The sequence below is a fragment of the Musca domestica genome, unplaced genomic scaffold (assembly GCF_030504385.1).
Source record: "Musca domestica strain aabys unplaced genomic scaffold, Musca_domestica.polishedcontigs.V.1.1 1, whole genome shotgun sequence".
NCBI lineage: Eukaryota > Metazoa > Arthropoda > Insecta > Diptera > Muscidae > Musca > Musca domestica.
Genome location: NW_026712114.1, coordinates 29,008,514 through 29,033,728, shown reverse-complemented (window position 1 = coordinate 29,033,728; position 25,215 = coordinate 29,008,514). Strand labels below are relative to the sequence as shown.

Below are 25,215 nucleotides of genomic sequence, written 5' to 3'. Positions count from 1 at the left end.
TTCAAAACCTCACATGGAGATGAATATCATTTGAAATGGTGCGGGCATTTGTTGTGACAAAGTGTACTATAATTTAATGCCTTACACTTGCAAATGACATCCAAAACCGTGGGATAAATATCGTATTAAAATGCTCTGTTTTAGTTTTTTTTTTCGCAATCCTGCTTTGTTTTTTTTTTTTTTTTTTCATTTTTTTGTGGTCTGATAATATTTTAACTTTTGCTTATCGATCTAATCAGAGTATAGGCACAAGTGTATTCGGCGCTGTTGCAATTGGCATTTCTGTCGCTTGTTTCGATCGGAATGATCAAAGGTGTTCGAAATGAGTGCGTCAAGTTGTAATGCAGGTTTGTAGAGTCTCAAATATCAGGATTTAAACAAAAGTGAAACATTTAGCACTGTAGCACTGAGAATATGCGTAAAAGCAATAAATCAATATAATGAGTTGAAACACGAAGAGTCGGATTGAAACAGGCTGTGTGAAAATGATATTAGTGTGTGTGGATGGCTTACTTTAACATGTATCCGAATTTTGAACAGTGCTTGAACGTGTTTGGGGATTTTTGCCAATTTGATGATATTTGTTAAAAATGTAATAAAATGATTTTTGCAATGGAGAATTATATGGTAAAGAAGGATGTGTAGAAATCATATTCAGAATATGAAAAGAAACTTGATTTAACGAACGCTCACTGAATTCTAAGAGTTACTGACCTTAATTTTAGGAAGACACCTGTCTATGCTATACACCCACTGATTATCTGTAAGCCAAAAATGTTGCTTTTTATTAACAAAATTATGTCCACACTAATTACTCATATAATTGCAACATTTTTATAAGTATGTTGTCACCATAATATTAAGCCAAAATTACACTGACGGCGACTCGAATGTTAAACATTTTCAAATTTTAATAGGCAAGACATGCGGGTGCATCTCAGCCGGGGTTGTGCAATACATGCAAAGCAAAATGTTGCAATTCGCCATACACGAATTGTTCATCAAGATATGGTATCAAACAATTTGCAATTAAAAATTAACTGAAATTTGAAGTGGCTACAATGAAGTTGTTAGCGTATACATTTAGTTTGCAACAATGTAGCATTTAATGAATTTTTGTTAAGTCAAGAAAGCAAGTTCGATAGCATGGAAAGAAGATGAAAGAATTTATACCTAATTTTTTTTAAAAAAATATGTCTTTGAAATATTATTTTAAAAAAATTGTATCTTTATTAGAAAATCAGGATTGGTCCTTGAAAACACACGTTTCTAAATATCTATGCGTATAGTCCTTCAAAATATATTATACAAGTAAGCAAAGGCTATAGTCGTGCGGGGCCGACCATGTGACACCCTACAACACTACAATATGTTAGAAGCCCCCTTATATTCAGATCGATATTGGAAGATTTCTTTTTTGAAATTATGTCACGGAGCACTGACCTGACCAGGGATATTTGCCCAATAACGAAATCAGCATAAAAAAGCCAGAAGTTCGCCTTTTGTGTATTTCGGATATCGCCTGTAAATAATGTTGGTATTTCTTCACACAAAAGTAGTAATCCATTCTACTCGCAGTCCTAATCTCGAACTTCATGCGAGATTTTGTGTCCTTTGGTTTCAATTTGTGACCTTTATAACGGCTTCAAAATCAGGAACATTTTTAGTTGTTGGTCCATTTCAACCTCCAAATATATTGCGGACATCATTAAAACCAATCGGCCAATCCCTTCTGAGATTTACCCTACCCTTGTGAAAAGTTTCTTGAGGATCGGATAATAATAAAATAAAAATAATCTGTATATAACCCCAACCTGTGTTGTAAGGTGAAAAAATATTACAAAAAATATACACTTCAATATTACAAGTCAAATTGAAAAAATCGCATGCGATAAAAAATATGAAAAAGTAAAAAAAAAAATGTCACAGAATTTTACAAAAACTGTATTAACATCATTATTGACATATTTTTATGCGATTTTTTAGATTTTATACTTTTATGCCAAGAAGGCATTCTGAATTGACAAAATTTGTCAAAATCAGTCCAGCCATTCTTGAGATATAAGCATTCTAGCTAACATCCCCTCCCTTTGTATACACACATTGTATATATTTCACTATTTATATCCGATATATTTATTATTGGCATCTACGTAATGACCTTTTCGTCAATTTGTGATTTCGCCGGGATTAAAAATATTCGCGGTTTAATGGAAAATTTGACTTTTATTTAACACAAATATTGTGGCCTATTTCACCCACTAATTATTACCAGATGACCATCAAAATTGGAAGGCTTCTGCCCAGCCTTATGATCTAGCCCCATACTAACTTCCGCGTCGATTGGACTATAATTGCGACCTGTAGAGCAACTGTAAATTCAGGAATTTTTTCAGTTTTTGGTCCATTTCAACATCTAAATATTATGCGATCATCTCCAAAAGAAATAGGGTTATATTCTGACCCTAGCCCCACTTCCATTCTAAATTTCGTGAAGATCGTGCCATAATTGCGACCTGTAGAGTGATTACAAATTAACATGGACAGACGGACGGACATACATAGCTAGATCGACTCAGCTCGGCGAGATAGGAAGATCCATACATAGTTACCTATGTGGGGAACCAATATTTCGTGGTGTTACATAATTTTTGGCCCAATCAAACTTATAATACCCCCAACGCATAGTGTTGTGGGTATAAAAATTGTATCTTTATTAGAAAATCAGGATTGGTCCTTGAAAACACACGTTTCTAAATATCTATGCGTATAGTCCTTCAAAATATATTTAAAAACTCCTTGTATAAAAATCCTGAAAATTACGACTTTAAACCAGTAAAGAAAGATCAAAGTCGGGCTGGGTCGATTTTAGAATACACTACACCACTCTGCATACATAGTAGATGCAGATAACAAATAAACGGTTTTATGGGGAATTTAATAGGAATTAAAACACACCAACTATGTTCGTTTTTTGAGTGCGTATTATAGATTTAAAGCGAAAAGAACATAAATCTAAACCGATCTCAATAAAATTTAGCAGAGGTATTTATTTCCTGTATCAGGTAGTTGGCACCAAATGTAGAGGTTGTGGAGAGTATTTTGCGGGTAAAATATAAAATCTGACGAAACATATACATGGGACCTATAGCTTTATTTTAAGCAATTTTCATCAAATTTAATACACTTTCTTCCAGACCAAATTCGTATGAGCCAAAATCCATTCAATTCATTCTATATTCACCATTTGGTGTACAATAAACTTGAAATGGAATAAAGACATATATGGGAGCTATATTAAAATCTGAACCGATATCGACAAAAATTTGGCAAAAGTATTTCTGAGACGTATTCGACATGTTTCTCCGAGTGTCGTTGTTAGGGATTGCATCTTACGGCTTTGGAGGATAAATTTAACAAATCGGATAAGGAATACATATGGGAGCTATAGCTATAAATGATTATGTAACCTAAAGAGGATGAAATTTGGAATATTACATATTCGGTACACAATAAAAGGCAAATGGGTCGAAGATAAACAGGGTGAGATACTTTCGATTCGATTCGATACTTTGGTATTTTTTAGTGTCAATAATACTCCACACACAATAATCCAACGGATCAGTATCTGGAGATTTTGGTGGCCAGGGTGCTGAGTCCTGTTGGAATGTCCAAGGTCTGCGGCCAAAATATTTGCTTATCCAAGGTTTTAATACACCCTCCAGAATATTTTCGCGATAATATTCTGATGCCACTGTGGATTAATACGAGCGGAGAGCTACTGGACATTTTCAGCTGACCTCTATCCAAAAAGAGCAAGAACTTAAATATTCTCGATAGAGCTAAAGAGTTGCTTCATTTGGCCGAAAGTGGTGAACTGCCGAATTTGGTTTTCTCCGATGAGAAAACATTCGTTACCCAAAGAGGTCAGCTGAAAATGCGCACCTTCGGTTGGCACCGGTTGGCCACCAGAACTCAAGCGTCGGCCATGGTGATGGTGTGGCCCGCCATAATAGTCGATGGTCGCTCTCCGCTCGTATTAATCTGTGGCATCAGAATAAATGCCAAATATTATCTTGAAAAGGTGTATTAAAGCCTTAGGCACGCAAACGTTTTGGCCGCAGACCGTGGACATTCCAATAGGACTCAGCCATCGCACTCATCACGCGCCACCCAAGAATGGTTACAAAATGGGGTTGGACTATTGTGTGTGGAGTAATTTGGAATGCAAGGTTGGCACTAAAAAATACCGAGGTGTCGATCACATCAAGCAAGTGCTTCGCCGGGAATGGACCAAAATGCCGCAGAGCAACATTCGGGCAGCGTGTGATGGTTTCATTAGCCATAATTCGTGACAAAGCTGACCAATTCGAACAAATCTAAACTTATTCTAAAATTTGATGCTATTTCCGACATTTTTTGCTTTCATTCATTAAAATTTAAAAAATGTAAAAAATATGACATTTGACTTTGTTGCAGTTTTTTTTATCTCACCCTGTATATATACTTTGTTGGGTCTAAAATTATTATTTCTATGAATTACAAACGGAATGACTAACATAATACACCCTCCATACTATGTATGGTGGAGTTCATAAATAAATCACTATTTTAGTGAGTTTTTTAAAATCCTGAAGAAAACTTTTCTTAAATTCAGGCTCAGGTTCTTTTAAGCAAACAAATCAAATGCAAAATTTTGTTGATATTATGGTAGACAAATTACCATAACATATGTATGTTTGTCGTAAAACTAAAACATATGTGAATGCTGTTGTTGGAGTTACTAATCACAGAAAGACGACAAATACTCTCAAAAAAAGTATTTTATGGCCTTAATTGCAATTGCGTGTGGATTCAAATAGGAATGTTATGTGACTCATAATCTGTAGAAACAACACAAATTCACTAATAACAAAAATAAAAAAATATTATTTGGTTTTTCAGAAGAATTTTGTAAATAAACATTGACGTTTCGTGTGTTATGACCTGTGTTTTTTTGTCAGTAAAAAAAGAAAATAATATTTTGCTTATGGCCATTCAAATGTCTAAGGATTTCAACACACAATTTTTCATTTTATTTCAATGAAGAGATTTCATAGAAAATTTCGTAATGTTGTATCGACACGCACATTTTAGGAACATGAATTTTTGGTTTTAATTTCTACATCTGTAAGGCTAACATTTAACTGTAATGGCTGCAAAATTTATAAAGTTATTGAAGATATGAAGCCAAATATGTAGTCATTTCAGACTTAACTTTAAAAAATGACTTTTGGTTTGGTTGAGTCGAATTGTTTGTAGCTTGCAAATAATTCAAGAAAAATATACATTATAATAAAATTTTGTATTAAACTATGACCGCAATGGACCTTGTATGAAAATATGATTTTTCGGTTGACTACTTATGATACCTTTGCAACAACAGACAACATTTACAATAAACATAACTTTCATATGATGGTCTGGAAAATATTACCAGGGCTGCAGAGTTCGGCCATTTTTGATCCGACTCTGGCGTCAACTCAGCATGAGTTTAATAACAAAATCCAACGAACAATCCGTTAAAATAATAATATATTCAATCGATTGGAAGGTATATTAACATAGTCTTTCGATCAGAGTTCCTTAGTCCTGTAAATTTCTAAATATCTTAAATGAGGGATCCTGCACTTACAATCTAGATATTTTGTAAGGATGTGTACTAAATATTACGAGTTCAAAACTGGCAAGTAAAAAGCAGCTAAATTCTGCCAGGCCAAAATTCGAAAAAATTCTGTCGAAAAATATCGCTCAACGTAAAACCGTTATATGGGGGATATACGCAGACGTGGTACTCCATAGGTATTTTTTTCTCTTAGGCCATAGTACTGAACGTACCGTACTAGTTACGAACTTCAAATACGAAATTTGAAACAATTCCGGTAAAAATATGTCTCTAATATAATCAAAATTACCATCGTTCTCCACTAATAAACAAACGTTGTTTCCATAAAAACAACAATAAAGGGATAAAGCCTGACCATTTTGCAACAACAAAATACTACGGTATCCCGAACAAACAAGCCAACACTGTTCTAATAACAAATATAGGTAGATGCGGTTATATGTGGGCTATATGAAGAAGTGGACCTACATAGACAATTTTACGTCATAGGCTGTAGTACCAATTTGTGACAACTACATTGAAAATGTGGCTATAATCATCTAAATAGCGAATATCGGGGTGTACCGCTGTATGGGGGCTATACGATATGTTGGACCTATATACACAATTCCCTTCCAGGTGCTTAAGTACTCACAATGAACTCCTTGTGTATGTTTTGAACAATTCCATTGAAAAAATTGGCTACAATTTCTTAACGGAATTCGTTGGTAGAAATTCGGAGCTATATTTACACAATTATTTCAATTATGATTCATTTAAAAAAAGATGATATAAATGTCCTCCGAACATATATATAAGTTGATATTTTCAGAAATTTTAAATAATTTTGATGAAATTTGTATTTAGTAATTTCGGACATAACATGCTAACCATCCAAGTTGCCGCTTTAAAATATAATACAGATTACTACAGGCTGATATACAGGCACACGCAAATAGTCGTAAAATTTTACTCTGATCAAAAACTCATATCCTGTGTTGGGTCCTAAAATGTGAATTCTTATACAAATTCTGTCAAACAGAAATCAATCAAAAAGATAAATCTAAACAGTTTTAATTTTTACAATTTCGGAAATATTTGTTTAAAATATGTAGTAAGATATATTTAAGTGCACCAATATTTCTTACGGTGTATTCATAAAAATATCCGACAGCACCTTTCTCATCGAGTATCCTATGGGATATCTGTGTGTTCATCAACACAATTGTAAAAATAAATTGTTTTGAATTTTCTAACTGGTTTTGGGAGAATATTTAGTTTTGTTCGAGCAGTCGATGAGGAAGGTGCTGTCGTATATTTTTATGAATACACCGTAAGAAATATTGGAGCACATAAATACATCTTACTACAATTAAAAAAAAAACAAGTAAGCAAAGGCTATAAACCTGCGGGGCCGACCATGTGATACCCTACAACACTACAATATGTTAGAAGCACCCTTATGTCCAAGTCCATTTTGGAAGAATTCGCTTTTTAAATTTTGTCATGGAGCACTGCCCAGATATTACCCTTACCATTTTGACCAGGGACATTTATGCATTCCGTCGTGCTGTTAGCTGTTGTGGTCCATTTTACAGCTAAATATAATCCAATGTTCATCTAAATAGCTAGAATTCTTCCCTATTCTTTTTGAGCCCCTTAATATTTTGCGATCACCTCCAAAAGCAAGAAGCCGTTCTGCATCTACATATTTGGACCCATCTATATGATTTGCTTGTCTACGATATTTGGCTATATTCATCAACGAAATCAGCATAAAAAAAACAAGAAGTTCGCCTTTTGTGTTTTTCGGATATCGCCTGTAAGTAATGTTGGTATTTTTTTCACACAAAAGTAGAGGTCCATTCTACCCGCTGTCCTTTGGTTTCTATTTGCGACCTTATAACGGCTGCAAAATTAGGAACATTTTAGTGGTTGGGCCATTTCAACCCCTAAATATATTGCGGTCATCTTTGAACACAATAGCTCTTCTGAGCCTAACCCTACCTTTGAGAAAATTTTCGTGAAGATCGGACGATAATTGCAATCTGTATATAATAACCCCAACTCGTGTTGTAAGGTGAAAAAATTTTACAAAATATACATTTCAATATTATAAGTCAAATTGAAAAAATCGCATGCGATAAAAAATATGAAAAAATAAAAAAATGTCACAAAATGCTACAAAAACTATAATAACACCATTATTGGCACATTTTTATGCGACTTTTTTAGATTTACTCTCTTATGCCAAGAGGGGATTCTGAATTGAAAAAATTTGTCAAAATCGGTCCAGCCATTCTTGAGATATAAGCATTCCAGCTAACATCCCCTTTCTTTGTATATATGTATTGTACATATTTCGCTATTTATATCCGATGTATTTACTATCGGCATCTACGTAACGGTCAGTATTGACCTGTTCGTCTTTTTGTGATTTAGCCGGGATCAAAAATATTCGCGTTTTAATGAAAAATTTGATTTTATTTAACACAAGTGTCATGCCCTTTTCACCCACTAAATATTACCCGATTACCATCAAAATTGGAAGACTTCTGCCCAGCCTAAAGCTGGGAATACATAAAGCGCTTATTTGGCTGGCTTAAGTCATCGGCTGGCTTCTTCGGAAATGAACAAAGGAGCCTAGGGCCAAAATCGAACTAGGTCAACCTAAAACTCCTTTGTTCATTTACGAAGAAGCCAGCCGATGACTTAAGCCAGCCAAATATGCGCTTTATGTATTTCCAGCCTTAAGCTATAGCTCCGAATTGTCATAGCAAAACATTAATTTTTACCCACGACGTTGTTTTGAAAAAAGAAAATTTGGAATTGAAGAATTAATGCTAAAAAATTATTTCTCTCTGTTTATAGAGAGACAAAATACCAAAAATACAATACAGCTTGAGAATAATATTATGAAAATAGTTTATCGTAAGAATTCCTCAACAATGCTAGAGAAAAACTTTTTTGCACAAACTTTTCTCAAATCTGTCCTTTGTTGACAAATTTGTTTTGATTTTTTTTTGTTAAAATTGTCGACAAAAAAAATATTTTCTTTGGTTAAAATCAAAATCACGCGAATTTAAGACCCATTTCTGGACGAAACTCTAAGGTAATGATGAATAATAAATTTGGGAATCTGTAGTGTATATTATTTCAATCTCATTTCAGAATAGAGGCGTCAAAAAGTAGCAAGAATTCAAGAGAAGTGAAGAATTAGTGGAGGAGATGCGGAAGCTCAAATAAGGGGAAAGAAATCATCTAGGTATCAATGCAACAGGAGGCAGCGACAGCTGGGATGGCGATCAATGAATGAAATGTGTAAAATAATTAAAAAATAAATATTTTATACCATTGAAAAAATAAGCTTGATATAATATTACTTTCGTAAGCTTATTCTGCAATTACAAGAATAAGCTTATGAATAAGGGTTCCCTTTCGATTATTCTATAATTGTTAAACAAGCATTTCTCAATACATTCTCAAGATTTTCTCAAGCTTAAGGCTTATTTTTGAAAGCTTATTAAAATATTATTCTCAAGTCAATTTGGTATGTTGGGAATAAAAACACCCCAACATACCAAAAATACAATACAGCTTGAGAACAATATTATAAAAATATAGTTTTTCAACAATGCTTGAGAAACACTTATGTTCCACAAACATTTCTCAAATCTGTCCCTTGTTGACAAATTAGTTTTGATTTTTTGTGAAAATTGTCAGCAAGAAATTATTTTCTTTGGCAAAAAACAAAATCATGCGAATTTAGGACCCATTTCTGGACCGAACCCTTAAGGTATGGATGAATAATAAATACGGGAATATTTCACATAAATTATTCCAATCCCATTTCAGATTGGGATCATCAAAAAAGTTGAAGGAATTCAATACATGAGATACAAGAGATGCAGAAGTTCAAATAAGGGAGAAGAAAACGTCAGGGTATCAATGCCACATGAGGCAGTGACTACTGGGATGTCCATCAAGAAAAAAAATGTGAAAAATGATTAAAAATTAAAAAAAAAATAATATTATATATTATTACAAAAATAAGCTTATTATAATATTATTTTTGTAAGCTTATTCTACAATTTCAAGTATAAGCTTATAAATAAGGGTTCCGTTTCGATTATTCTATACTTGTTACACAAACATTTTTCAATGTTTTCTCAAGATTTTCTCAAGCTTAAGGCTTATGTTCATAAGCTTATTGTAATATTATTCTCAAGCCATTTTGGTATGTCCCAACATACCAAATTGACTTGAGAATAATATTTTAATAAGCTTACAAACATAAGCCTAAAGCTTGAGAACATCTTGAGAATGTATTGAGAAATGTTTGTTTAACAATTATAGAATAATCGAAAAGGAACCCTTATTCATAAGCTTATTCTTGTAATTGCAGAATAAGCTTACGAAAGTAATATTTTATAAAGCTTATTTTTTCAATGGTAAAAAATATTTATTTATTCATTTTTTAATTATTTTACACATTTCATTCATTGATTGCTATCCCAGCTGTCACTGCATCCTGTTGCCTTGATACCTAGATGCTTTCTTTCCCCTTATTTGAGCTTCTGTATCTCCTCCACTTATTCTTCACTTCTGTTGAATTCCTGCAACTTTTTGACGCATCCATTCTGAAATGAGATTGAAATAATTTATACTATAGATTCCCAGATTTATTATTCATCATTACCTTAGAGTTTCGTCCGGAAATGGGTCCTAAATTCGCGTGATTTTGATTTTAACCAAAGAAAATAATTTTTTGTTGACAATTTTCACAAAAAAATTAAAACAAATTTGTCAACAAAGGACAGATTTGAGAAAAGTTTGTGCAAAAAAGTGTTTCTCAAGCATTGTTGAAAAATTCTTATGATAAACTATTTTCATAATATTATTCTCAAGCTGTATTGTATTTTTGGTATGTTGGGGTACTTCCATTTTTTTTTTATTTCAAAACACATACAATCACAAAATTATTTTGAATTTCTTTGCCCATCCCTGTTAAAAACTTATTAAAGTTAATTCCTATGACAAATACTTTTTTGACAATTGCAAGCACAGAATATCAATTTAAACACACATTTGCTTCGGCGTACTAAAATCTACGGATGTCATAGACAAATTTATTTTAATGTCTTGCTTGATGAAATATGAAGACTTTATCGATGAAGTTGAATGGAGGAAATCTTTTAAATGAAAAGAAAGCTATATAACTTGCACTTACTTTGACTCTCACCAAATCACTTTAATTCTCGACATCAAATGGCCGTAGGGAAACTTATTTATTATAACCCAATGAAGTTTGTCCAATTTCTCCAATGGATTAGATTTAATTCGATCGAAATTGCAGTTAGTTGATATTTTATTTTCAACATTGCTGTTAAAATGTGCGCCTCTTCCACATTTCGATTTCTTTAAAGGGTTATTCTTCGAATAAAAATGAATTTTAAGTTAGCAAGACAGACCTTTATTTGAAATTTTCAAACTAAAAAAATGTATAAATTTATACACTTGCTTTTAAAACGGACAATTTTTTTTTTGAAAAAAATTGATATGAATCACGAAATAGTTATTCACATTCATGGCTGTCATGCGACTCTATGTTATTTTGCCACTTGATGTGGTTTACTTTCATAGTGGGTGACGGCAGAGATATTTGCTTAAATTGTTGCAATATAAACTAATTAAAGTAATTTAGATAACTATTCAACATGGACCACCCACAGTAGGGAAATGTTAAATCACAATTTTTCAAAATTAATATTTCTCCAAAAATGGTTTAAGTAGACAAGGCTTATAGTCAGTCATCCATTTACATTGTGGGTATACAATATTTTGCGGAACCATCAGCTTTGTATCTGTTACTCCCAAAATTCCTCGGAATGGGTGAAACTTTGATTTTCACTAAAGTGTAACACTACCATACAATCAACAGAAAGACAGACATCTAGTCAATCTGCTATTCTTCTCGGCCAGCTTTACATTCCATGTATTTTACACAATGGCACATTTAAATAAGTCTAAAAATAGTCTTTGTTAAAATATTTCTCTGCAATTGTTTTGTCAGCGGCTGGAGTTTGCGATGATCGTGGTTTTGCCCGATCTAAATACCCTGGAGGCATTTCAGATCATTTCAATCCCCAGCGCATATTTTAGCAGGGTTTACACTGTCAATTCGCAACGGCAACAATGATAGTAACTTGAATGTTTTTTTTTTCTGTAGCATAACAACAGATTTTGCAAAAAGTTGAGTATTAACTTTAGTTTCTGGTTTTTTGCATGGCCAAGCTATGTTTGGCTGCAAAACAATGCAAATTCCATTGTTGACTTAACATCTAAAAGACTTTGTCACTTGAACATTTTTCAAAGTGTGGCAATGACAGGGCATTGCAATGATCTTGTTTGATCGAAAAAAGAGAATGAGGATGATTCTGAGATTACTTTTAAAAACACTTTTCAAGGTGATTTATGAAATCATTATGGAATTAAAATATTTGTAAACTTCTGCCACTGCCCCAAAAATTGTTGGATATCTAGATGTAACATTTCTTTCGGAATTTCTAAGAAGATACTGGAAAAAATAAAAAAATATGCTAGAGCTACCGAACCTTTAATTGTTCTATCCACATTTTCTTTCTTGCGTTTTTAAGTAGCACCGACGTTAAATTTTGAAAAAAATCTACCAAATTATGTTTTTTTCCTATAGGAATTGATTAAATTGGGTAGGCTTTCCTGTGGAAATTAAATCATTTTACAATTAATGACGACGTCCTTAAAAGAAATAGTGAACATTAAGTCAAAAAAGTCAAACTGGCTATAAGTTGGTATGTAGGATTTTCTTATGGATGATTAATCACATTAGCAAATAAGACCCAAGCTTGGATGCAGCTCAGATATGCACCCTCAGCGAAAATCATATGCTAAGCATACTATGCTAAGTTTGACTTTTTTTCAGTTTTGAACTTGGTGGGTTTGTTGCTAAAATTCGTTGACCGTTGACACAAAAGTTTAGAAAAATATTGGAGTATGCAAAGTATAAAGGAAATGTGAACCTGGTTTAAATATAAAAAACCATGACGTATTGTGGGGACCAGCAGAAGTGGTTCGGAATTCAAGCGTGATTGTGTAATTTCTTTACATTTAGCTGGAAAACTACAAGTGGCTATCGTTAGAGCACTCCAGTATTTAAGTGTGAATAAATCATTTGTGTCTCGTACCATCTCTCGTTACCTTGATACTGGTAGCATAGCCCGACGTCTAGAAAGTAGACAAAAGAAAACAGCAACATCAGCAGAAATGGTTCTGAAGGTATAGAAGCGACTTGATGGAAACCTGCCTCGCAGTGGCCGAAAAATGGCTCATGAACTAAACATATCGCAATATTCCATTCGGCAAATATTAAAAAATGAGCTCTCGGTAAAGTCATTGAAATTCCAAAAAGTTGGACTATTGTGTCTGGAGTATTTTGGAAAGCAAGGTTGGCACTAAAAAATACCAAAGTGTCGATTACCTCAAGCAAACGTTTCGCCGGGAATGGGCCAAAATACCGTAGAGCAAAATTCGGGCAGCGTGTGACGGTTTGGCAGTTTGAAGGCCATAATTCGTGCCAAAGGTGACCAATTCGAACAAATCTAAACTTATTGTAAAATTTAATGCTATTTCCGACATTTTTTGCTTTCATTCAATAAAATTTAACAAAAAATATAAAAATTATGACGTTTGACTTTGTTGCAGTTTTTTTTTATCTCTCCCTGTATAAAAACATTTTTAAAACCAAAACATCAATTTTAAATTAAGACGTCAAATAAAACTATCCGACAGATAAAACTTGATTAAAAATATCAAAGACACATCATTTCGCATCGCGTTCCCTAAGTTTGTCTTAACTATATAAAAAAGTTTGCTTCACAATCAAAATAAATCTTCCAACGAATTGGTCATTTATAGACAGCACACAACTGCAGTATCTCGGAAATAAAACTTAATTGGAGATATTCATTCATTCGTTCGTTCATTTCATTGGAAAACTTTCAATTTCATTTTTAATTTAAATAATTGACTTTCATTGGCACTTTTCGCCATTTCTCCTTTGCTGCAGTTTATCTCAGCTCAGATTAGCTTTACGAAGTCAGCGGGTATGTTTTAACGAGTTGTGGACCAACCGGTTGGTTGAGCACCGCATGTCTGCTTTAGTTGCTACTGTTGCCAGATTTTGGTGCGACAAAACCAACAACGGTCACTATGCAGTCCAGCGAATATTTTGCTCTAATTTCACTTGTTACGGTGGCGACAAACACAGACGCGGCGACATTTGTCATTTGTCACATATATTCATACATATGTGGAAAGTGAAAAAAGAAGTTGTTATTGCATTTTACTTTTTCCTTTGTGTCCCCCTTTTTTCAATTGCATTAGCTTTGCGACAAAATGAGAAAACTGGTAACAGCACGCGAGAAAAGAAATAAAATTCATTGAAAAAGTCTGAGGAGAAAAAAAACTGTCTCAACTACAAACACAATTGTCGCCATCGTCTGGCCAGGAGACAAATGTACAAAAAGATACTCAACAAATGAACGCATAAAACTACTGTTATGACCACTGGCGGATTAGCGAGCATACAAAGAGGCAAATACCTTTATACTACAAAATAAATCTTAAATCTTGCTCTGCGGTCTGGTTTGAAAGGTGAAAGAAATGTTTATAAGAAGAACTGAATTTCAGCATATAACGTTTGTGTCTTAAGTCTTTCGTTTAGTTTGCACGATCAAGATGTTAATATTATAAAATACTAGTTTTACAAGCAATCCTAACATACCAAAATTTGGGACCATTATATCCATTTTCACATATTTGGCTTTATGTGCAGATTTATATTTGCCCCTACCATAAAAATGGTCAACATATTAGAAAGAACAATAAACTTTGTATATCCTAATATTCCTACCGAAATTAGAGGACCGCATAAACGGTCTATAATTTTCGGAGAGACCTGTGTAAAAACATTCGGGATTCCAACAGCTCATTATATTGTTTACAAGCATAAAAAAGCATTTTGGTGAGAATTTTCCAGAAAAAAAGTTATTCGTGGTGGAATTCAAGCGTGATAGTGTTATTTCTTTATATTTGGCTGGAAAAATACAAGTGGCTATCGTTAGAGCACTCCAGCATTTAAATGTGAATAAATCTTTTGTGTCTCGTACCATCGATCATTACCGTGATACTGGCAGCGTAGTCCGACGTGAAGGAAGTGGACCGAACCGAACAGCAACATTAGCAGAAATGGTTTGAAATGTATAGAAGCGATTTGATCGAAACCAGCGTCGCAGTGGCCGAAAAATGGCTCGTGAGCTGAACATATCGCTATACAGGGTTGCCCATATTCGACGGACCCATCTGGCAACGCCATAACTTTTGACAGAGATGTCACATCGCTTAACGACATACCGCGTTTGAAGCGTCAGTCCAAGCAGATTTTTACCATGAACCAATACACGGCACGCGAGCGCTCTGAAATAGTTAAAATTTACATTCAACAGAAGAAATCAATTGTGAAAACTCAACTTGCTTTTAAAACATTAAAAAATGTGAGAAGTGCGCCTTCTAAGAACACCATTAAGCGTTTATACGAAAAATTTTCGACTGGTAAGGCTCTTTCTAATCCGAAGAGGCCATATAAAATAAATAAATAAAAGTCGACCAAGGCGATCGGCCGAGAATATCGCTGCCGTACAAGCCAGTGTTGAGAGGTCCCCAAGAACATCCCAAAAACGCCGTTCTCAGCAGTTGGGCATGGCTCGGTCCACTTTACAACGGATTATTCGCATTGATTTGCATACGTTCCCGTACAAAATTCAATTGACGCAAAGAATGTTGCCTGCGGACAAGCCTGGTCGATTGGAATGGGCCCAAAGGTCCGTCGACATGGGCAACCCTGTATTCCATTCAGCAAATATTGGAAAATTAGCACCGCAACAGAAAGAAAATAGACTCAAAAAGCTAAGGAGTTGTTTCGCTTGGCTGAAAGTGGTGAACTGCCGAATTTGGTTTTTCCCGAAGAGAAAACATTTGTTGTCCAGCCGAATATTATCGCGAAAATATTCTGGAGGGTGTATTAAAGCCTTGGGCACGCAAACATTTTGGCTCAGAATCATAAACTTTTTAAAATTATATTTTAATTGTGTAACACCTCGAAATATTGGTTTCCATATAGGAAAGTATATATGGATCTTCCTATCTCGCCGAGCTGAGTCGATCTAGCTATGTATGTCCGTCCGTCTGTCCATTTTAATTTGTAATCACACTACAGGTCGCAATTATGGCCCGATCATCACGAAATTGAAAATGGAGGTGGGGTTGGGGTCAGAATAGAACCCTATTGCAAATTTTTCTGATTTTGAAGTTGCTCTATAGGCCACAATTATGAACCAATCGACGCTTGAAATTTTGGTGTTAGATTTTATGGCAGGGCGAAGCCTACCAATTTGGGCGGCCATCGGGCAATATTTAGCGGGTAAAAATAGAATAAGAAAATAGGAAAATTACCACTAAACCGCGAATATTTTTAATCCGAGCCAAATCACAAATACATAGAAATCACTTCTGACCATTACAATGATGCTAATAGCTAAGAAATCGGATATATAGCAAAATAGGTACAATATATATGTAAAAGAATTGATCTTATTTATTATGCTTATAATCAAGAACCGCTGGGCCGATTTTCACAATTCCTATCAATTCGGAATGGTCTTTTGTCAAAGAAGGATGAAATCTATGGTAGAATGAAGAGAAGGTAGGTCAACTTTGAAAAAATTGCAAAGTATAGAGGTCTACCTGTTTGGCTTGTAATGTCAGAATTAGTATCAAAATAATAAAAAAATCAAACAACTTGTTGCATTTATTTTGAACAAATAATTGAAAACCGCGAAAACTCAATGAAAGGTCAACACTTCTTTTCAAAACCAGGTTCTATATATCTCTAAAGGATTATTTCGCTACAAAAACTCTAGATTTTGTCGATGCATAGGATGAAATAAACATTTTGAAAACATCCGAATTTGAATGTTTTCTGAACAATTTTTTTGTTATTGAAAAGAAAACACATACATAAGCAAATAAAGATGACATATTAAGCCAAGAAAATAAAAAAATTGAAATCATATGGTATCATAGCCCTACCTTGATATCATTGTACCATGGGAGCTATATCCAAATCTTAGTCGTTCTCGATAAAATTTGGCAAAGGTATTTCCTACCTCTATAAGATGTATGGACAGACTAATATGCATAAGTCGACTCAAAAAGTGATTCTATGAAGATCCTCAAAAGTAACTATGGGTCTATCTCTGTTCTTTCTCCCTGTTACAAACAAATGTAGGGTATAAAAAATACACACTTCTTCTAATGATCCAATTCTGGTTTGTGAGTGCCCACAGATGACGAATATGCCTTTGGTTTTTCTGGGTCACTTCGAAAATTGATTATACCCTACACCACAAGGTGGTCAGGGTATTATGTCTTTGTGCATTTGTTTGTAACAGGCAAAAGGAAACGAGATAGACCCATAGTTCCTTTTGATGATCTGCATAGAATCATTTTCTAAGTTGATTTACGCATGTCAGTCCGTCTGTCCATGTGTTCTTGTGAACAAAATGCAGGTCGCATTTATTATCCGATTGAGATGAAATTTTGCAAACAACATTTGTTTGGCCTAAGGACGAACCCTATTGAAATTGGAGATAATGGGTCAAAATTTCGATATACCTCCCATATATATCTTCGTCCGATTTGCTTTTATTGTGCACCAAACGTGTAATATCAGCCCGAATAGTATGGAATTTTGCACATACAACCAAATTAGGCCTGAAAATAAGTATGCCAAATTTTATCGAAATCGGTTCAGATATAGCTATAGCTTCCATATATATTGTTCATCCGATTTGTTATTTTTGTCCTCCGCAGCCGTAATATGCACTTTGTAACAACAATATTTGGGGAAATATATATTTTTATCCGATTTCAAATTAATTTCGCACCAAATGGGCAATACAAGTCCGAATTTAAAAGATACAAATGCTTCGGCGTATTTAGTCCTTTGAATTTTAAATTATAATTATAATCATAGCGTGTATGATGGAATTCTCCCATAAAAAACTTTTAATTATTAAGTGGAGCTCAACTAAATTAGCAAAGTGGTGCAGGGTATCATAAAATCGGCCCCGCCCGACTTTAGGACTTTCTTTACTGGTTTTATAAAGGTAAATATGACATACATATAGGATATAAGATTTTTGAAACCTCCACCATATGTTAAATCACACCATGATTCAAAAGTCAAAACATTTGAAGAATGTCCTTAGCTTTTCTTAATTTATTCGCCACCTAATTATATTTCGAAAAGCAAAATTGCCTTATTATTAGCTAATTGTTTAACTGCTCACGAATAATGAAAATAAGCCAAAATGTTTACCAACTCAGTAATCCGCCTCTTTGCAGTATCTCCCTATAATATGTGAATCATTTATTGAATACACAAGTTTATTGAGACCTCCTGAAGTTTGGTGCGTGCATCCACCTCAAATCGATTGAAAATGTACAGCACCACTGTGGCATATCATGCTTACTGCTCGTACGAATGTCCACATCTTTTTATCGCCGATTTTTTTGTTTCGTTTGACGAAAGCGACTAGCGAGAAGAAAAAAAAAACATAAAATCAAAAGGAGGACTTTAGTGGAGTTTTACAAGTTTGGTTTATTTAATACAAATACATCGTTTCGCATTTTTGTCCGTTTTGGCAAACATTCGTTTGTATGTTATGGCGTTAACTGAAGTTTTCGTTTTTTCTTTAAATGTTTATCTAATCACTCCCATCAATATGGGCGCCTAACTACCTGAGTGAGGTGCTTTCATAAGAAAAAATAAACCAAAAACGCAATGAATAAGTCTATATTTCTTCCAGTGTTTGATTTGTTTTTTTCTTTCTGGTTTAACAGTTCGACCAAAAGACAGTACAGCCATTTCAAACGATGACAACAAGAAGTCCAAACAACCACAACAAAAAAAATGTATCGATTCATAAGAAAAAAATATTTTATCGCAAATTGAAATGAAATGAAACAAATTCCAGGCCAAAGTGATACGTTTCGAGTTAAAAAAGCCACTTTGAGCTGTCGCGCAAACGCAAAAAGGAGACGAGAAAAAACTAACAACTTTGATATCGTTGTGCTGATAACACTGATCATGGAGTTATACGCGGTGATAGGACGACGATGACGACAGAAACTAGCGTACCATAATTAAGCCGATTAAATGCAATAATGACGTATTTATTATACCACTTAGCGTTTGTGGCGGAAAAAAGTGAAGGTGTATTTCGATCGCGTGTTGAGAAAATGTGTCATGGGAATTTATTAAATTGCATTTGTTTTTTAATGGACCACAAGTTATGAAATTCCTTGAAGGCGGGAAAAGCCAACTTGAACCTCGAAGAAAGGAGGTTATTTTTAAAAAGAAAATTTCCCAAAATCGTATAAAAAATAGTCTTGATTTCCGGAAATATATTTTTGAAAAAGGAATGAAGTCCCAGTCAATTGTTGGATATTAAGGTATAGTTTTAAGATTTCCTGGCGAAAAAAAAAAGATTCTGAAAAAATAATTGTTATTAGATTTTTTTTTGTAATTTCGAGACTTTTAAAACGTTTTCATTCAGATCGGGATGTAGCTCCCACTTGCTTTTAGGCTGAATTCTGTCGGATGTTCCACAGTTCAGCCCATTTGGGCTGATATTAGCCATTTGGTGCACAAAAATAAACAATATATGAAATCAGATAAACAAACAATAAAATTAAAAATTATGTTAAAATCTTAAAAATACCGAATATAGCCGTTACATCGGGTTCTCTACGACGTGAACCTACATAGGCTTTGTTTGTCATAAGCAATTACTATATTCAAATTGGAAACTTTAAAAAAAGGTGAATAATGTAGCTAAAAAAAATAATATAGCTCAAAATATTGTAGCACGGAATATTGGGTGGTACCGTTATAGGTGGGCTGTACGAAGACCTAGACCAGCATAGACAATTTTTTGTCACAGGCTGTAGCATCCATTAGGAACTTCAAATACGATATCTCAAACAATTTCGGTGAGTATTGTATCTAAAATCGTCCAAATACCGAATATAGGGAGGAACTGACATATGGGGCCTATACGAAGACCTGGACGTAATTTGAAACTACTCCAGTGAATAATGACGCTAAAATCATCAAAATACCGAATATTGGGAGGTACTGTTATATGGGAGCTATATGAAGACGTGAACTGCACAGACAATTTTCTGTCATAGGCTGTAGTATCCATTACGAACTTCAAATACCAAATTTGAAACAATTTCGGTGAATAATGTCGCTAAAATCATCAAAATACCGAATATAGGGAGGTACCATAATATGGGGGCTATACGAAGACGTAATGACAGACAATTTTCTGTAGCATAGTTACACATACGTGAAAAATGGCCTGTATTTTGGTATGTCCCAATGAATTCAGTCAAGAAGCAAGTACATTAAATTCGGAGAAAATCGGTTCAGATATAGCTATTGATTCCATATATATGTCTCATCTGATTTGGTGTTTAAGTCCCTCACATTCGTAATATGCATTCAACAACAATGATATTTGGTACAAGATATCTTATAGAGCTCAAAAATATCTTTAAATTCTCCGTCAAATTTAGTTAAATTCGATTCAGAATTGGATATGCCTCTCATATATTAGTTCCCTCTGAGACCAACTATAACTTCTCTAAAGCCAAATGTTGACAGGTGGAATGATCTACTTCAAATAAATTCTTTTGTTACGGTAGCTCTACTAGATATGCAAAGTGGTGTTGGGTATCATATAGTCGGCCCCGCTTGACTTTTAATTTTTCCTTACTGGTTTGTTATGTAGCTTTGGACTAGATTACAGTACTTTTGGAATGAAAATATAAAAATTAATAGGAACTCGACTAGTGTGTTCGTCTGAAATGAAAACTTTATTAAAGACGACAAATGTCAAATCAAATATTTGATAAAGAAATTTCAAATTTTAAAATCTCTGTCTAGATTTGGAAAATCTGTGCAAGGAAATTTTCATTATTATGATCAGTGAACGATCTATACTTTTATCAAACAACTAGGAATGAAAATATTTTAAAAGTTCATGACGTTTTATATAATTTTTTTACCTTTTATAGACTATACGCAAACTTCAACCGACTTCAATATGATTTGGCAAATTTTTTGGTACCAGATTTCGTCTATCTCTCCGAATTTCATTGGAATCGGATATACATATCGCGTTGGGCTCATCAAATATTTATTTTTGTACCAATTTCAGTCACTCATGCCTATGAAATCGGCCGAAAATAAATATGGGATATATATCCAAATCTGAACCGATTTCATTACAATTTGACTAATTTATTTTCTGATCAAAATCCTGTCACACATTTCATTGGAATTGAAAATACATATCATGTTTGGTGCCTCAAATAAACGAAATCAGTCGAAAATATATAGGGGGCTATATTCAAATCTGATCCGATTTAAATATAATTTGACTAATTTATTTTCTGATTAAAATCCCGTCACGCATTCTAATATTCATTGGAATCGAACATACATATCGTGTTTGGTGCATCAAATAAACGAAATCGGTCGAAAATATATAGGGGAGCTATATCCAAATCTGAACCGATTTCAATATAATTTGACAAATGTACGTTCGCTTTAAATTTTGTTACACATTCCAACTTTCATTGAAATTAGAGATACATAGCGTGTTCGGTGCATCAAATACATGAAATCGGGCGAAAATGTATATAAAATGGCAAAATTAATTTCTGTTTCAAATTCCGTTACGCATTCTAAAATTTAGAGACTGTATCTGTAATCGATCAATCATCTAAAGTTTTGGAAGGTATCTCCTATTCTGGTGCTATATCTCCAGTTCCAAGTGGAATTTCAATAATTTATATAGCCTATGTTACTTTCAGGCGATGTTGTAGTATACTTGGAAATTTTCAATAAAATCTGCCCAGCGGTTTTCGAGTCCATAAATTACAAACAAACAAACATACAAACATTTTCCTCTCTTCACAATTGAGGACTCTTGTTAAGTCATCAGTTAATTTTCAACATATGTCACTACAATGTTGCATTTCATTTGATCCGGTGCTGGACACATTGAACTAAATCTGAATTACTTAAATGCAATGACTTCTATCTTCATCAGACAATTGTCAATTGACCTAAAATTGTCCGCGCAAAAATAACTTTGTTTGATTATCGTTTAAATGAAGTCTTCCTCTCTCTCAAACTGGTTGTCTCTGAACGTACTTGGCTTTCTGCAACAACAATTCAATACAATTTAAAGTTTCACAAAACACCAACTGTTACATTTAATCTCACATTATAAACCAACCAATAAGCGATATAAAATGTTTGACATTACCTGCTTGGAGATATTAGCAAAGACATTTGTTTCTCACCAAAAATGCATATCATGCTGAGATATCATGACTTCATTCTGAAACAAAAAAAAAAAAAAACTAGCAAAAATTTGAATAATAACAAAGAGTCAAACATTTGATCTTGTTTTGGGTTTTGTTATTGCACTAAATATGTTATTTTTATGTGATTATTATTGGATAGAGTTCATTCAAAATCCACACATGTGATATTACGATTTATCCACTACAATACTAATTCAAATGTATACCGATATCCTGTAATTATAAAAAATAATCTGCTATATGGGCTTATTTAACACCTGTATATTTAACATAAACTATAACAACGTACAATCTGAATACAGATTTATACATTTGCATTGTAACTTATTCACAAGTGCAAACATAGCTTTGAAACATGAATGAAGTTTGCAAGACAGTTGTTAAAATTTAACTGTTTTGTCTTTTTTAGAAGTTACAAATCTGATTTGAAGCCAATCAAAAATAACCATATCTAAGCATCACATGTTATGAGAAACATATTTACAAAGAATTTTTTATAAAATGTATTTTTGTAAAGCTTTTGAAGCTGTTCGGATGGAAGCTAACACTGTGGAAAAAAAGAAATACGATATAATATTCTATAAAACATTTTCAGAGCGTGCATCACTAAAAGGTAAAACAAGAGTAGATATCATAGAAAATGTATATCAGAGGATATATCTACAGGGTAAGATGAAAAAACTGCAACCATCTTCAGAGTGTTGTCATTCGTCCGACACCTGTTAAAATTATTCCAGTGACAGCTCATTATATAGTTTACAAACGTACAAAAGAATTTTGGTGAGAATTTTCCAGAAAAAAAATTTATCGTGATGAAATTCAAGCGTGATAAAGTGATTTCTTTATATTTGGCTGGATAACATTAAGTGGCAATCGTTAGAGCACTCCAGCATTTAAATGTGAATAAATCTTTTGTGTCTCGTACAATCCATATCCCAGTATTCCATTCGGCAAATATTAAAAAAAAATATTTTGGCCGCAGACCTTGGACATTCCAAGAATGGTTACGGAATGAGGTTCCTCGCTTCATTTCCTGCGCACAATGACCACCAAAATCTCAGGATACCAATCCGTTGGAGTCACCTCAAGCAAGCGCTTCGCCGCGAATGGTCCAAAATACCGCAGAGCAACATTTGGACAGTATGTGACGGTTTCAATGGCCGTTTGAAGGCCATAATTCGTGCCAAAAGTGACAAATTCGAACAAATCTAAACTTATTCTTAAATTTGATGCTTTTTCCGAAATTTTTTGCTTTCATTCAATAAAATTAAAAAAAAAAACAAGTAAGCAAAGGCTATAGTCGTGCGGGGCCGACAATGTGATACCCTACAACACTACAATATGTTAGAAGCGCCTTTATGTCCAAATCCATTTTGGAAGATTTCGCTTTTGAAATTATGTCACGGAACACTGCCCAGATATTACCCTTAGCTTTTTTAACAGGAACATTTGCCCAATATTCACGCACTCCGTCGTGCTGTAAGTTGTTGTGGTTCATTTTACAGCTAAATATAATCCAATAGTCATCCAAAATGCTAGAATTCTCCCCTGTCCTTAACTCTCTTCTCAGGTGTGTCGATTGGCTTCAATTGTGTGATCAGGCCTTTTTTCGGTTTTTGGTTCATTTTAACTCCTTAATACTTTGCGACCATCTCCAAGTGCAAGAGGCCCCTCTGTATCTACAAATTTTGACTCATCTATATGATTTGCTTGTCAACCATGTTTGGCTACATTCGTCAACGAAATCAGCATAAAAAGCCAGAAGTTCCCCTTTTGTGTATTTCGGATATCATCTGTAAGCAATGTGTATTTTTTCGTCGTGAACGCTAACCTCATGCGAGATTTCGTGTCCTTTGATTTCTATTTGTGACCTTTATAACGGCTGAAAAATCTGGAACATGTTTAGATGTAGGTCCATTTCAACCTTTAAATATATGACGTACATATTTAAAAAGAAATGGCCTAACCCTTCTAAGCCTAACCCTACCCCTATGAAAATTTTCATGAGGATTGTACGATAACTGCAATATGAATATAATAATCCCAACCTGTGTTGTAAGGTGAAAAAATATTAAAAAATATACACTTCAATATTATGAGTCAAAATGAAAAAATCCCATGCGATAAAAAATATGAAAAAATAAAAATGTCACAAAATACTACAAATTCCATATTAACATCATTATTGGCATCTTTTTATGTGATCTTTTCAGATTTTATACTTTTATGCCAAGAGGACATTCTGAATTTACGCAATTTGTCGAAATCGGTCCAGCTATTCTATTCTTCTGCCCAGCCCTAAGCTCTAGCCCCATGCTAATTTCCGCGTTGATTGGTCAATAATTGCGGCCTGTAGAGCAACTGCAAAATCAGGAATTTTTTCAGTTTTTTGTCCATTTCAACCATTAAATATTATGCAATCATCTTCAAAAGAAATATTGTTCTATTCTGACCCTAGCCCCACCTCCATTCTAAATTTCGAGAAAATCGGGCCATAATTGCTACCTGTAGAGTGATTACAAATTAACATGGACAGACGGACGGACGGACATACATAGCTAGATCGAATCAGCTCGGCGAGATAGGAAGATCCATATATACTTTCCTATGTGGGAAACCAATATTTCGTGGTATTACACATAGTGTTGTAGGGTATAAAAATGAGCCCGGGGTAAAGCCATTGAAATTTCAAAAAGTGCAACAATAGACACAAAAGAGCTAAAGAGTTGCTTCGCTTGGCCGAAAGATGTGAACTGCCGAATTTTGTTTTCTCCGATGAGAAAACATTCGTTGTCCAGCAGTTTGTAAATAAACAAAATGATCGTGTTTACTGGCCAAAGAGACCAGCTAAAAATGTGCACCTTCGGTTGGCCACCAGAACACAAGCGCCGGCCACGGTGATGGCGTGGGCCGCCATAACAGACGATGGACGCTCTCCGCTCGTATTAATCGACCATAGCATCAGAATAAATGCAGCATATTATCGCGAAAATATTCTGGGGGTGTAT

The 25,215-nt window shown here is 34.1% G+C and overlaps 1 long non-coding RNA gene across 1 annotated transcript; it reads left to right on the top strand.

Annotated features, from left to right (window-relative positions):
* Window positions 1-8,533: 8,533 nt before the first annotated feature.
* Window positions 8,534-9,141, top strand: LOC131803790 (uncharacterized). The gene is made up of 2 exons (XR_009342773.1): window positions 8,534-8,756; window positions 8,816-9,141. It is a non-coding gene; the product is annotated as an uncharacterized LOC131803790 (long non-coding RNA).
* The last annotated feature ends 16,074 nt before the right edge of the window (window positions 9,142-25,215 follow it).